Raw genomic sequence first — 11263 nt, 5'->3', positions numbered from 1 at the left:
TCCATTTTTACTCAGAGCATATGAAAAGTGGATATAATTTAATTTTATTCTCAATGTTTGCTATTTCCTCCAACACTGAATTAAAATTAGGAGACATATAGTCAAATACCAACAGTGTCCTCTGAATAAATAACGTCTGGATTGACCTTCAGACTCATTTTTTTTTTTAATTTAGTAGCAGTGGCCTTTTTACTCCAAGCATAATTTTACTTCCAATGTACCTTTTCGTGGTTCATGGTATTTTTAATTAAATATATGCATAGTGGTTCATAGTATTTGTAATTAAACATATATATATATATATATATATATATGTACACACACACATATGTGTATATATATCTGTGTGTGCAACATGAATTATCAACTGTAAAAAAGAAAAAAAAATTCTTTAGAATATCCTTCTACCATACAGACCATATATATGCCAAAACCTGCTCATCACACTGTAAAAGAGAGCTCTGGACACCTGTAAATAAAAATATTTACTAGTATGAATATGTGATAAGAAACTGTCTTAAATATTTCATCCTCTAATATTATGTACTATCCAACAGTGGTCTTAGGTTCATTTGCCTTCTCACAGCAATCAGATTTGTCATCATCTATGTGATTATACCACTTTTACAAATTTCTCAGTAATATATTATGTTCCTTGTTTTCATTGCAAGTCAGTCAACTTTAAATTCTATTTCCTTACATTTGCTGAAAAATTAAACTTCAATAGATTAAAAAGTGAAAACATTAATTTTTACAATTTACCAAAATAACAATTGGCCTACTAGCTGAGCCATTGTGGTTTCTTAGCAAATCATGGGAAAATGATGACTGTATCCACTATTTGATAATCGGTTTTTAGAACAGGTAACATTTATAAATAGAAATAAAATGGCTCATTATCAAATCCAATTATTAGTTATGCTTTGGTTTCTACACTTCCTCTTTTAGCTCCTTATGTAAAATCATCACTTCTTTAGTTTTTTTTAATGTTTACTTATTTTTAAGAGACAGAGAGAAACAGAGCATGAGTGGGGAGGGGCAGAGAGAGAAAGGGAGACACAGAATCTAAAGCAGGCTCCAGGCTCTGAGCTGTCAGCACAGAGCCCAACGTGGGGCTCGAACTCACGAAGCACAAGATCATGACCTGAGCCGAAGTCATATGCTTAACTGAATAAGCCATCCAGGCGCTCCTAAAATCATCACTTATTTCACTCATTTATGCCAGTCCACTGACATCTACAATCCCATGGAAATCTGTTCATTATTTATATTTTCAATACTAGACAGTTTAGCAATTACATTATTATTTACTTCATCATGCCAAAAGTTAGTCAATAACACAATTATTACATTACAGAAGTACAAATTTACTAATGGAAAATCCATTAGCCTAAATGACAGATTCTCAACTTTGGAGTCATACTGGAATTCCCTGGAGAGTTCTCATAAATACCAAAGAATTAGTCCCGTCAGAAATGTTTGCGGCTGTTCTAGAAACCAATTGACCAATACAATGCTTGTATTGTAAATTCTAAGGGCACAATTATTACTAAAAACATGAGGGGGTTTTATGACTATAATAATGAAGTATATATTGCAATTTTTTGAGACACTTTTTCATAATATTTTCATCTAAATCTATCCAGCCACCTATCAACCACTTGATACCCTGGCAGGAAAAAAAACAAACAAACCAAACCAAATCAAACAAAACATATATCATTCATTGAAAAATTATTTGATTGGTTGACCTTAAAAATACATTTAAAAATATAGCCTATTGCTTACATGAACTTAATTTTATTTTGTTTACTTGGCTTATCTTCTTGTAAAATATGTAGGTTGCCAAAGGATTTTGAGTAACACAAGAGACAGAAGAAAATGATAATGTGGAAAATATATTTATTGTAATCAATAATTAAAGAAGGGCAAATTGAATCAAATTAGCAAATATGTTTATTATTTTATTTTATTTAAAATTTATTTATTTATTTTGAGAGAGAGAGCAGGAGCAGGGAAGATGAGAGAGAGAGAGAGAGAGACAGATAGAGTCCCAACCAGGCTCCATGCTATCAGTGTAGAGCCCAACATGCGGCTTCATCCCACGAACCACAAGATTATGACCTGAGCCAAGATCAAGAGCCAGTCGCTTAACAGTCAGTCACCCAGATGCTCCAATTAGCAAGTATTTTTAAAAGATAATACTTGATGTACGCAAAGATACAGGACCAGTATAAGGTCATAAAAGGATGGTGGGAGTACAAAAAGTTGGACAACTCTTTTATCAATAGACTTGTTAATAAAATATCTAAAATTGTATCTTTTCATTCAAAAACTGTAATTTAGAATTTAGGATTAAAAAATCCTAAAATTATAAAAGAAAGAGAATAAAAAAATCTTAAAGGCAAACAAGTTGGTAAAAATATTATTTATCATATCTAAGTTGGGGAACTAATTAAATATCCAAAGACAAAATAATAAACATTGGTATATTTACTCAAAGTGTTATGTGGCTGTTACCAGTAATCTTAATAAGAAAGTGCTGGGGTGCCTGGGTGGCTCAGTCAGTTAAGTGTCCGACTTCGGCTCAGGTCATGATCTCACGGTCTGTGAGTTTGAGCCCCGCGTTGGGCTCTGTGCTGACAGCTCAGAGCCTGGAGCCTGCTTCGGATTCTGTGTCTCCCTCTCTCTGACCCTCCCCTGTTCATTCTCTGTCTCAAAAATAAATAAACATTAAAAAAAATTAAAAGAAAAAGAAAGTGCTTATGTTTTATTCTTAGAGATAAAACTAAAGACAGAAAATTGTATGTATAATTGTGTAACAAGTATGTAAAGATATACAAACACCATGCATAGAGAAAATGAAGAAAACATTTAAAATTTCTTTACAAAAATTTTTCCCTAGATATAAGACCGATAGTTTTTTATTGTCCTTTCTCACTCTTAAGACTTATTAAGAGTTGTATAATGTTCATCTTTACCTTTATAATAAGAATAAAAATAAGAAAGTAATTATGTTATCTCAAAGAAATAATACTGAATGTAAAGATACATTTCCTCAGAGATCTTAATTTTCCATATCTGCTGTTCCTGTTGAAACTTCTGCAATGACAGTGTTATTCCCCAAAGATGACAAAATATTTTAGGAACTAGTGATAAAGTTGCAGGAAGAAAAAAGGATTGAATGATTCTTGAAATACATTCCATAAAAATATGACTATATAATTTATTATCTAACTTTGTGGTTTAGTGTGGAATAGGTAGTAGTAATAAAGAATGTGGGACTAAGGTTTAAATTGGGATTGTCTCAGGAAAGGTTTAATGTTCATTTTACATGTGAACCCAAATAATGGCAGAAACATCAAAAAAAGTAATTATTAAACATTCTGTTGGTCGCGTCTTTAATTTTTCTTCCTTTATTCATTTGCAACCACAAATTTCTGTTTAATTTTAAAACTACCACTTACTATAATAAAAATATATTATTTTAATGGATGAGGTAAAATTATTTCTCTGATAATCACATGAAAGAACTTTTTGTGTTTGCAAAACCCTGGTTGCTCTTATATCATTTTGTCATTTTGCATTGTTTACCTCATACTTGATAATACTTATCACAGTTAAGTCACAACTTTATTTTTCCATAATGTTATATCTTTTGAAATTTATAGTAGAAATTTCTGAAAAGTTCTATGAGAATAATGACACTTTTGGGGTGCCTACGTGGCTCAGTCAGTTAAGTGTCTGACTCATTTTCAGCTCAGGTCATGATCTCATGGTTCATGAATTCTAGCCCCTGGAATTGGGCTCAGCGTCCATGGCCTGAAGCCTGCTTTGGATTCTGTCTCCCTCTTTCTCTGCCCCTCCCTACCTCTCTCTCTCTCAAAAATAAATAAATACACCTTTTTTAAAAAAAGCCTTTCAAAAGAAAGGACACTTTATATTTCATCAATGATGTGAAACAACGAAATATTTGGAAACATTCTTAAAGATAGATTCTATCATAGTGAGATGGATAAAAAAGGCAGTATAATTCTGACCTTGTCTTTGGTTGTCAATACTGAAAGTTTAACTTGCACAGCAAAAGCATCAAGCAGGATGCCAACTCAACAAGTGTTATTGCTACTGATTTTCTCGGGAATGAAAATACAATGAATGAAAAACCTATCTTACATTGTTTTTCAATAAATTTTAGCTTTCTTGTAAAATCTGTTCTCTGGGGGCATTTTATTCTGTTTAAATTATAATAGTTTGGCTGCTGACTATTACTGCAGCAACTTTTAAAATTGTATGTGTTGCTATAAATTGCCTATGAGTCAGATTCATTGCAAGGTGAGGAAGGGCATTCTGAATGCCCTATCTGTTTTTCTCATCTATTCCAAACCTAAAATAAAACAAGCACTCATGCATTTTACTTGCTGCATCCAGCTTTAAAAAAAAATACCTACCACTAATTTCTTCAAGAAAATAAGTAAAAGCAAGAGAAAAACATGTTTTATTTTTTCAGGATTAGCTAGCATTTTTTATAACCTTGTGGAAAGTGTTCTGATTAGCATTGACCTTCCTTTTCACATGGAGAATTGTGCTAGCCAGGTAGGAAATGAAGGTAAAGTAACAGGTCAGTAAAGTCAAGTATTTAATCAGATAATGGAAGCCTATGTCATTAATAAGTGTGTCATTTGCTTCAATAAAGGCATCACTTTAAGAAATCAAATCAGTCCTTTAATACCCTGCATAACTCCCACTATCTCACCCCACAAACTCTTCTTTGATTACCCACTCCCTTTAATTGTCCTTTCTTCTAAACTCTTATAACACCACTGTCTTCATTCCTCATTTTGACTTTAAGTAGAAATTCTATCATATAACCATGTACACACTTTTACATACACTTAGTTTGCTTAGCCAGATTAAAAGTCTCTTTAGGACTGTAAATGCATCTTATTGCCAGGTCTCAAGAAAACAGAGACTTCTAAGTTGCCTAATAGCCTTACTAGAACCAAATGGATCTAAGTTAATATGATGAACAAAGAAATTTTGACTGGAGTATGTAATATTATATTCCTGAGTAAGTGAAACTTATGTAATTATAATTATACAAACAGCCATATTTTGTCAGCTGATTATTAACCCTGGTAGTTGTTTAAATGTCAGTGAGTGGGGGAGTATGGGTGGCTCAGTCGGTTGAGTGTTCAATTCAAGTCATGATCTCCTGGCTTGTGAGTTCGAGCCCCATGTCAGCCTCTGTGCTGACAGCTCCAAGCTTGGAGCCTGCTTTGGATTTTGTGTCCCTCTCTTGCTCTGCCCATCCTCCCGCTCATGCTCTCTCTCTCTCTCTCTCTCTCTTAAGAATAAATAAGACATTTTTTTAAAAAAAGGTCTGTTTCTAAAATAAATAGATCAATAAATAAATAAATAAATATTGATGAGTGAATGAATGACTGAAATGAAACACAATTTAACTATCACTTTTATCATTATTGGATATGACCAGAAAAAATGAATAAAAGACAATTCTGAATGTTCTCAGATTCAGAATGCCTTTTTTCATCTTTCTAAATTACAGGATCTAGGACAGCATCTCATATATAATGGGAACACAGTGCAATAGAAAAAAACACTGAACCAAAATATTTTGGTTTTTGCTTCTGTTTCGTGGTCTGTTGTTGGATGGGTCATGTTACTTCTCACACTGTTAAAATAAACAGAATACATTCCTATTATTCATATAGCCCTGAATCATATATATTCGCTAATAGGTTTCTTTACATTCCAGCTTCATTCTCTTCATATCAAAGGCCACATTTGGATCCATCTTAAAGGAATATGACATTAAAGTTAAGCTTGTATCTGCCCCACACTGACAGGCTAACAAAACCATGCTTGAAATTACGAATAGATTTATGTTTTCTCTAGTATTCTGTGACATATCGCTAATGCTGACCCATCCTGTCTTCTTGTATTTCAGTTTTGAAAACTCCTTTTGTTTTCTGACTCCACATTCATCTATCACTTGCCGGTTCTGTTGCTGAAATTTACATTCACGTTATGTTTAGCCTTGAGTTCAAGGCTAATCATTGATATGTGGTCAATTCGCACATATCAATTCTTTTATGGTTATCAGACCTTGATTTCCCATTCAAGGATATTGACCTCTTATAAACTTTATTCTGGGATTGTGTTTTTTTTTAAGAGAAATATTCATAGGGTAAATGAAGTACATTAGTATTGAACTATCCCATGCCCCCATGATTTTAAAACTCTCTCCTAATGTTATCTCATTGTCTATCCCAAGAACTCCAAAAATATTCAGATTTTTACCAAATTTATCATTTTCAGCAAAATAATGACATACATGTATACATTATGTTAATTTATGCATGTGCTTATGTTAATATATATGTATAAATATCTGTCCATGAACATATATGTAAACTTACATTAATGAGAATGATTTTTATATATGGATTGCCAACTAGGTCTCATACCTTTAGTATGGATTTTATTTATAAATGGAGAAGCCCAAGTTACCTATGGAATGTTTAGCTAATAGAACTTATGTAGAAAATATAATTTTCCCTACAATGTGTCTAATTCTAAGGAAGAAAGGATTAAAATTCAGATTTTTAGTCTGTTATCAAGACAACTCAAATGTAAACATGTTCTGGTTTTGTTTTGTTTTATTTTAAAAGGAAGTATGCATTACCTTAATATTTTTTTCCTTCCATTTTCTATATCTTACAGATGTAATATAATGAAAATGTAAAGGGATTATATTGTTAAAAAGTAGACACCAGGCCCAAAATGGACTCAATTATTCTAAGTCCCAAGTCAGCAAACTGATGTTACAGTTTCAGCTCTCCCAGTCGTGGAACCCTAAACCAGTCAATCAAGAGTCACCTGAACAGCACTAGTTAGGTAATCTGCCTCATAGGTTATCTCTCATGCCCTAGAGGAAAGTAGCCTGACAATAACCAACTCACATTTTTGCCTACTAGAACTTTGTTCTCACTGCATTCTCCCACTCCTTTTGTAAAAGCGTTTTCATTTTGTACAGCTCTTTGGAACTCCTTTCTATTTGCTAGGTTGGAGGCTGATCAATTCAAATCAATTTTTGCTCAAATAAATTCAAAATTTTTACTATGCCTCAGTTTATCCTTTAACTATATCTAATTAAAATATTTGCTAATATAGAGTTTATGAACCACTTTCATATGCACTAACTCATTTGATTTTCATAATTCTGAGTAGATTGATAAAATATAATTATATTAAAATTGTAAGTGAGGCAACTAAGAGGTTAAGTAGGCTAGCATCACAGAACCAGTTAATAGAGAACCTGGAATTAATATGAGTGTTTCAGTTCAGATTTATTGTTTTAATTTAAAATACTATAAAATTATTAGAATGACATACATAACTATACACATACATTAATTCAACATTCATTTAGAAAACATTTATTGAGTGTCCATTATATATAGAACATTGTTAAAAGTACTTAAGATATATCAGAAAGTAAAAGAAGTCAGGTTCCCTGTCCTAAAAGAGTTTACAATTTACAGGAGGAGGAAAAAAATGAGCATAATAAAAAGAACATTATATAGTAGAATAGTTGCTGATATATGCTACAGAAAAGATTTAAAAATATATGAAGGATAAGGAAGATTAGGAGCATTTCTTATTGTTGATGGTACAATTTTCAGGTCCTCTGCCCATTTTAAATTAAATTATTTGTTTTTTAGGTGTTGAGTTGTACAAGTTCTTTATATATTTTGGATATTAACCACTTACCAGATATATCATTTGGAAATATCTCCTCCCATTCAGTAGGCTGCCTTTTTGTTTTGTTGATTGTTTCCTTTGCTGTGCAGAAGCTTTTTATTTTGATGTAGTTCCAATAGTCTATGTTTGCTTTTGTTTCCCTTACCTCAGGAGATATATCTTAAAAAAAAAGGTACTACAGCCAATGCCAAAGAAATTACTGCCTTAAGTTCTCTTCAAGGAGTTTTACGATTTCAGGTCTCATATTTAGATCTTTAATCCATGTGGGGTTTATTTTTGTGTATGGTATAAGAAGGTGGTACAGTTTCATTCTTTTGCATGCAGCTGTCCAGTTTTCCCAGCATCATTTATTCAAGAGATTGTCTTTTCCACATGGCATACTTTTGACTCTTTGTCATTGATTAATTGACCATATAATTGTGGGTTTATTTCTGAGCTCTCTATTCCCCTGTTCCATTGATCTTTACTGTTAAAATGACCGTACTACCCAAAGCAATGTGCAGATTCAGTGCAATCCCTATCAAAATGCCAACAGCATTTTTCATGGTAAGGAAAAATAATACTAAAATTTGTATGGAATTAGTGAGCCTTGTCGGCTCAGGTGGTTAAGCATCGAACTCTTGATTTTGGCTCAGGTCATGATCTCATGGTTTGTGGGATCAAGCCCCACATTAGGCTCTGTGCAGATAGCATGAAGCCTGCTTGGGATTGTTCCTCTCCCTTTCTTTCTGCTCCTCTCCAGCTTGTGTGTGCTCTCTCTCTTTCTCTCTATCTCTGTCTCTCTCAAAATAAATAAATAAAAAAGAAAAAAAAAATGTATGGAGCCACAAAAGACCCTAAATGGCCAAAGAAATCTTGACAAAAAAAAGAACAAAGTTGGAACTATCACAATTCCAGATTTCAAGGCATACTACACAACTCTAGTGATCAAAACAGTATGGTATAGGCACAAAAACAGACACATAGTTTGAGGTTGCAATTTTAATTAGCACTGTCAAAGTAGAACTCAGTGAAGAGGTGGCAGTTGAGCCCAAATATCAAGTGAAATATTTAGTCATGTAGCTATCAAAGCTTGTCTGGTCTCTTTGAAGAAAAACACAGAAGCAATTGGGTTGTAGCAAGTTGAGTAAGTGTCATAAAATATGTAAAGTAAGGCAGAATATGTAGAGTTGTGTAGAGCAGTTTATAAATGTTGACTTTTCCGGGACACGTGGGGAATATTACGAGTGAGGTCAATAAACCATTATATGGTAGTAAGCGATTGAGATAAAGTGGCAAAAATCATTTTACTACTGGAAGAAAACAACTTAAAGATAATGCAAAATCAGATTAAATCAATTATATGGATAGTTAAATTTCATAAAATTATGACATTAGCATTAGAATGAAATGGAGACAAGTCTTAAAATGTTGCTGGCATGCATAGAAGAGTAACTTGGAAGATAAAGATGTCTGCATTCAAAGAGGGTCTGTGAAAGTGTCTGATAAATATTTGTTGAATAAGTGGCACTAAATGTAAACGTCTAGTTTTTAAGTGTGTGGGGGAGGAAGTTCTACAAATAGTAGAGAAGAAACTTACTCCATGTCTACACCCAATTTTATGAAAGCCATCGAGGAGGAAAGAGTCATCTCTTAAGAGGGCTACAGGAAATCATTTTCCTAAAGCAGTCTAGGGTAAACAAACTATAGCACATAAATTCTCAATAGCAGTTTACTCTTTTAATCTAACTGGGCTCTCACGTCCCTATTTCACATTGTTAGCAGAGGACTCTGATCCCTCCTATCAATTGGATTCTTCCAATGTGTAACACCATCATTGTTAACAAGGGCCTACTAAGATCATCTTGGAAAAAAGAATGAGGATCACTGAGGGACGTTGTACATTATTTCAGCCCATATTCCATTGGTTAGAAAATACTATAAGAGGTATTATTATCCATACTTTAAGGATTTATATTGGATAATCTCTAAGATTCTTTTTAATTTTGACAAGTGATGCTGGATTTTTCAATAAAAGGCTGAGCACATAAAGTGTAGATGAAAAAAGGGATTGGCATGAGATGAGATGAGATGAGATGAGATGAGATGAGATGAGATGAGATGATTAAATAAAACCTTGAAAAAATTTAAATAAAAACTTTGGAAAAAAAGATGAAATGAGATAGATGAGTTGAGAAGAGAAAGGGTAGGAGAAGGGCACTCAAGAGAAAAATGAAGCATAAAAGTAATTTTTTACTACATATTGTACATGAAGAAGAAATTCTCCATAAAATCATTTTTAGAATACCAGTGTATAAAGAACATACTCAATAAACATAAAATTTAAAAATTTATTAACTGACTACTTACTAAGATTAAATATTTTACACTAATATGACTTGGGATGACCAAAAAAGTCTATCGAATATAATTATGCCATTTCATTATATATTTGAAATAGCACTTAGATTTTCTAAAAAAATTATTTTTTTAAATATGAAATTTATTGTCAAATTGGTTTCCATACAACACCCAGTGCTCATTCCAACAGGTGCCCTTCTCAGTACCCATTACCGACCCTCTCCTCCCTCCCACCTCCCATCAACCCTCAATTTGTTCTCAGTTTTTAAGAGTCTCTTATGTTTTAGCACCCTCCCTAACCTCTTTTTTTTTTCCTTCCTCTCCCCCATGGTCTTCTGTTAAGTTTCTCAGGATCCACATAACAGTGAAAACATATGGTATCTGTCTTTCTCTGTATGGCTTATTTCACTTAGCATAACAATCTCCAGTTCCATCCACGTTCCTACAAAAGGCCATATTTCACTCTTTCTCATTGCCACATAGCATTGCATTGTGAATATAAACCACAATTTCTTTATCCATTCATCAGTTGATGGACATTTCGGCTCTTTCCATAATTTGGCTATTGTTGAGAGTGCTGCTATAAACATTGGGGTACAAGTGGCCCTATGCATCAGCACTCCTGTATCCCTTGGGTAAATTCCTAGCAGTGTTATTGCTGGGTCACAGGGTAGATCTATTTTTAATTTTTTGAGGAACCTCCACACTGTTTTGTAGAGTGGCTGCACCAGTTTGCACTCCCACCAACAGTGCAAGAGGGTTCCCTTTTCTCCACATCCTCTCCAGCATCTATAGTATCCTGATTTGTTCATTTTAGCCACTCTGACTGGCGTGAGGTGGTATCTCAGTGTGGTTTTGATTTGTATTTCCCTGATGAGGAGTGACGTTGAGCATCTTTTCATGTGCCTGTTGGCCATCTGGGTGTCTTCTTTAGAGATGTGTCTATTCACGTTTTCTGCCCATCTCTTCTCTGGATTGTTTGTTTTTCGGGTGTGGAGTTTGGTGAGCTCTTTATAGATTTTGGATACTAGCCCTTTGTCTGATATGTCATTTGCAAATATCTTTTCCCATTCCTTTCATTGCCTTTTAGTTTTGTTGATCGTTTCCTTTGCTGTGCAGAAGCTTTTTATCTTCATGA

The 11263-nt window shown here is 33.4% G+C and overlaps 1 long non-coding RNA gene across 1 annotated transcript in view; it reads right to left on the bottom strand.

Annotated features, from left to right (window-relative positions):
• Window positions 1-401: 401 nt before the first annotated feature.
• Window positions 402-11263, bottom strand: part of LOC122231004 — a 247929-nt gene continuing 237067 nt past the window's right edge. Inside the window, exon 4 of the long non-coding RNA XR_006208101.1 lies at window positions 402-469. This is a non-coding gene — a long non-coding RNA (uncharacterized LOC122231004). The remainder of the gene's footprint in view (window positions 470-11263) is intronic.

The sequence above is a fragment of the Panthera tigris genome, chromosome A1 (genome assembly GCF_018350195.1).
Source record: "Panthera tigris isolate Pti1 chromosome A1, P.tigris_Pti1_mat1.1, whole genome shotgun sequence".
Classification (NCBI taxonomy): Eukaryota; Metazoa; Chordata; class Mammalia; order Carnivora; family Felidae; genus Panthera; species Panthera tigris.
The sequence above is the reverse complement of the archived record's forward strand: the minus strand, read 5'-3'. Positions and strand labels throughout refer to the sequence as shown.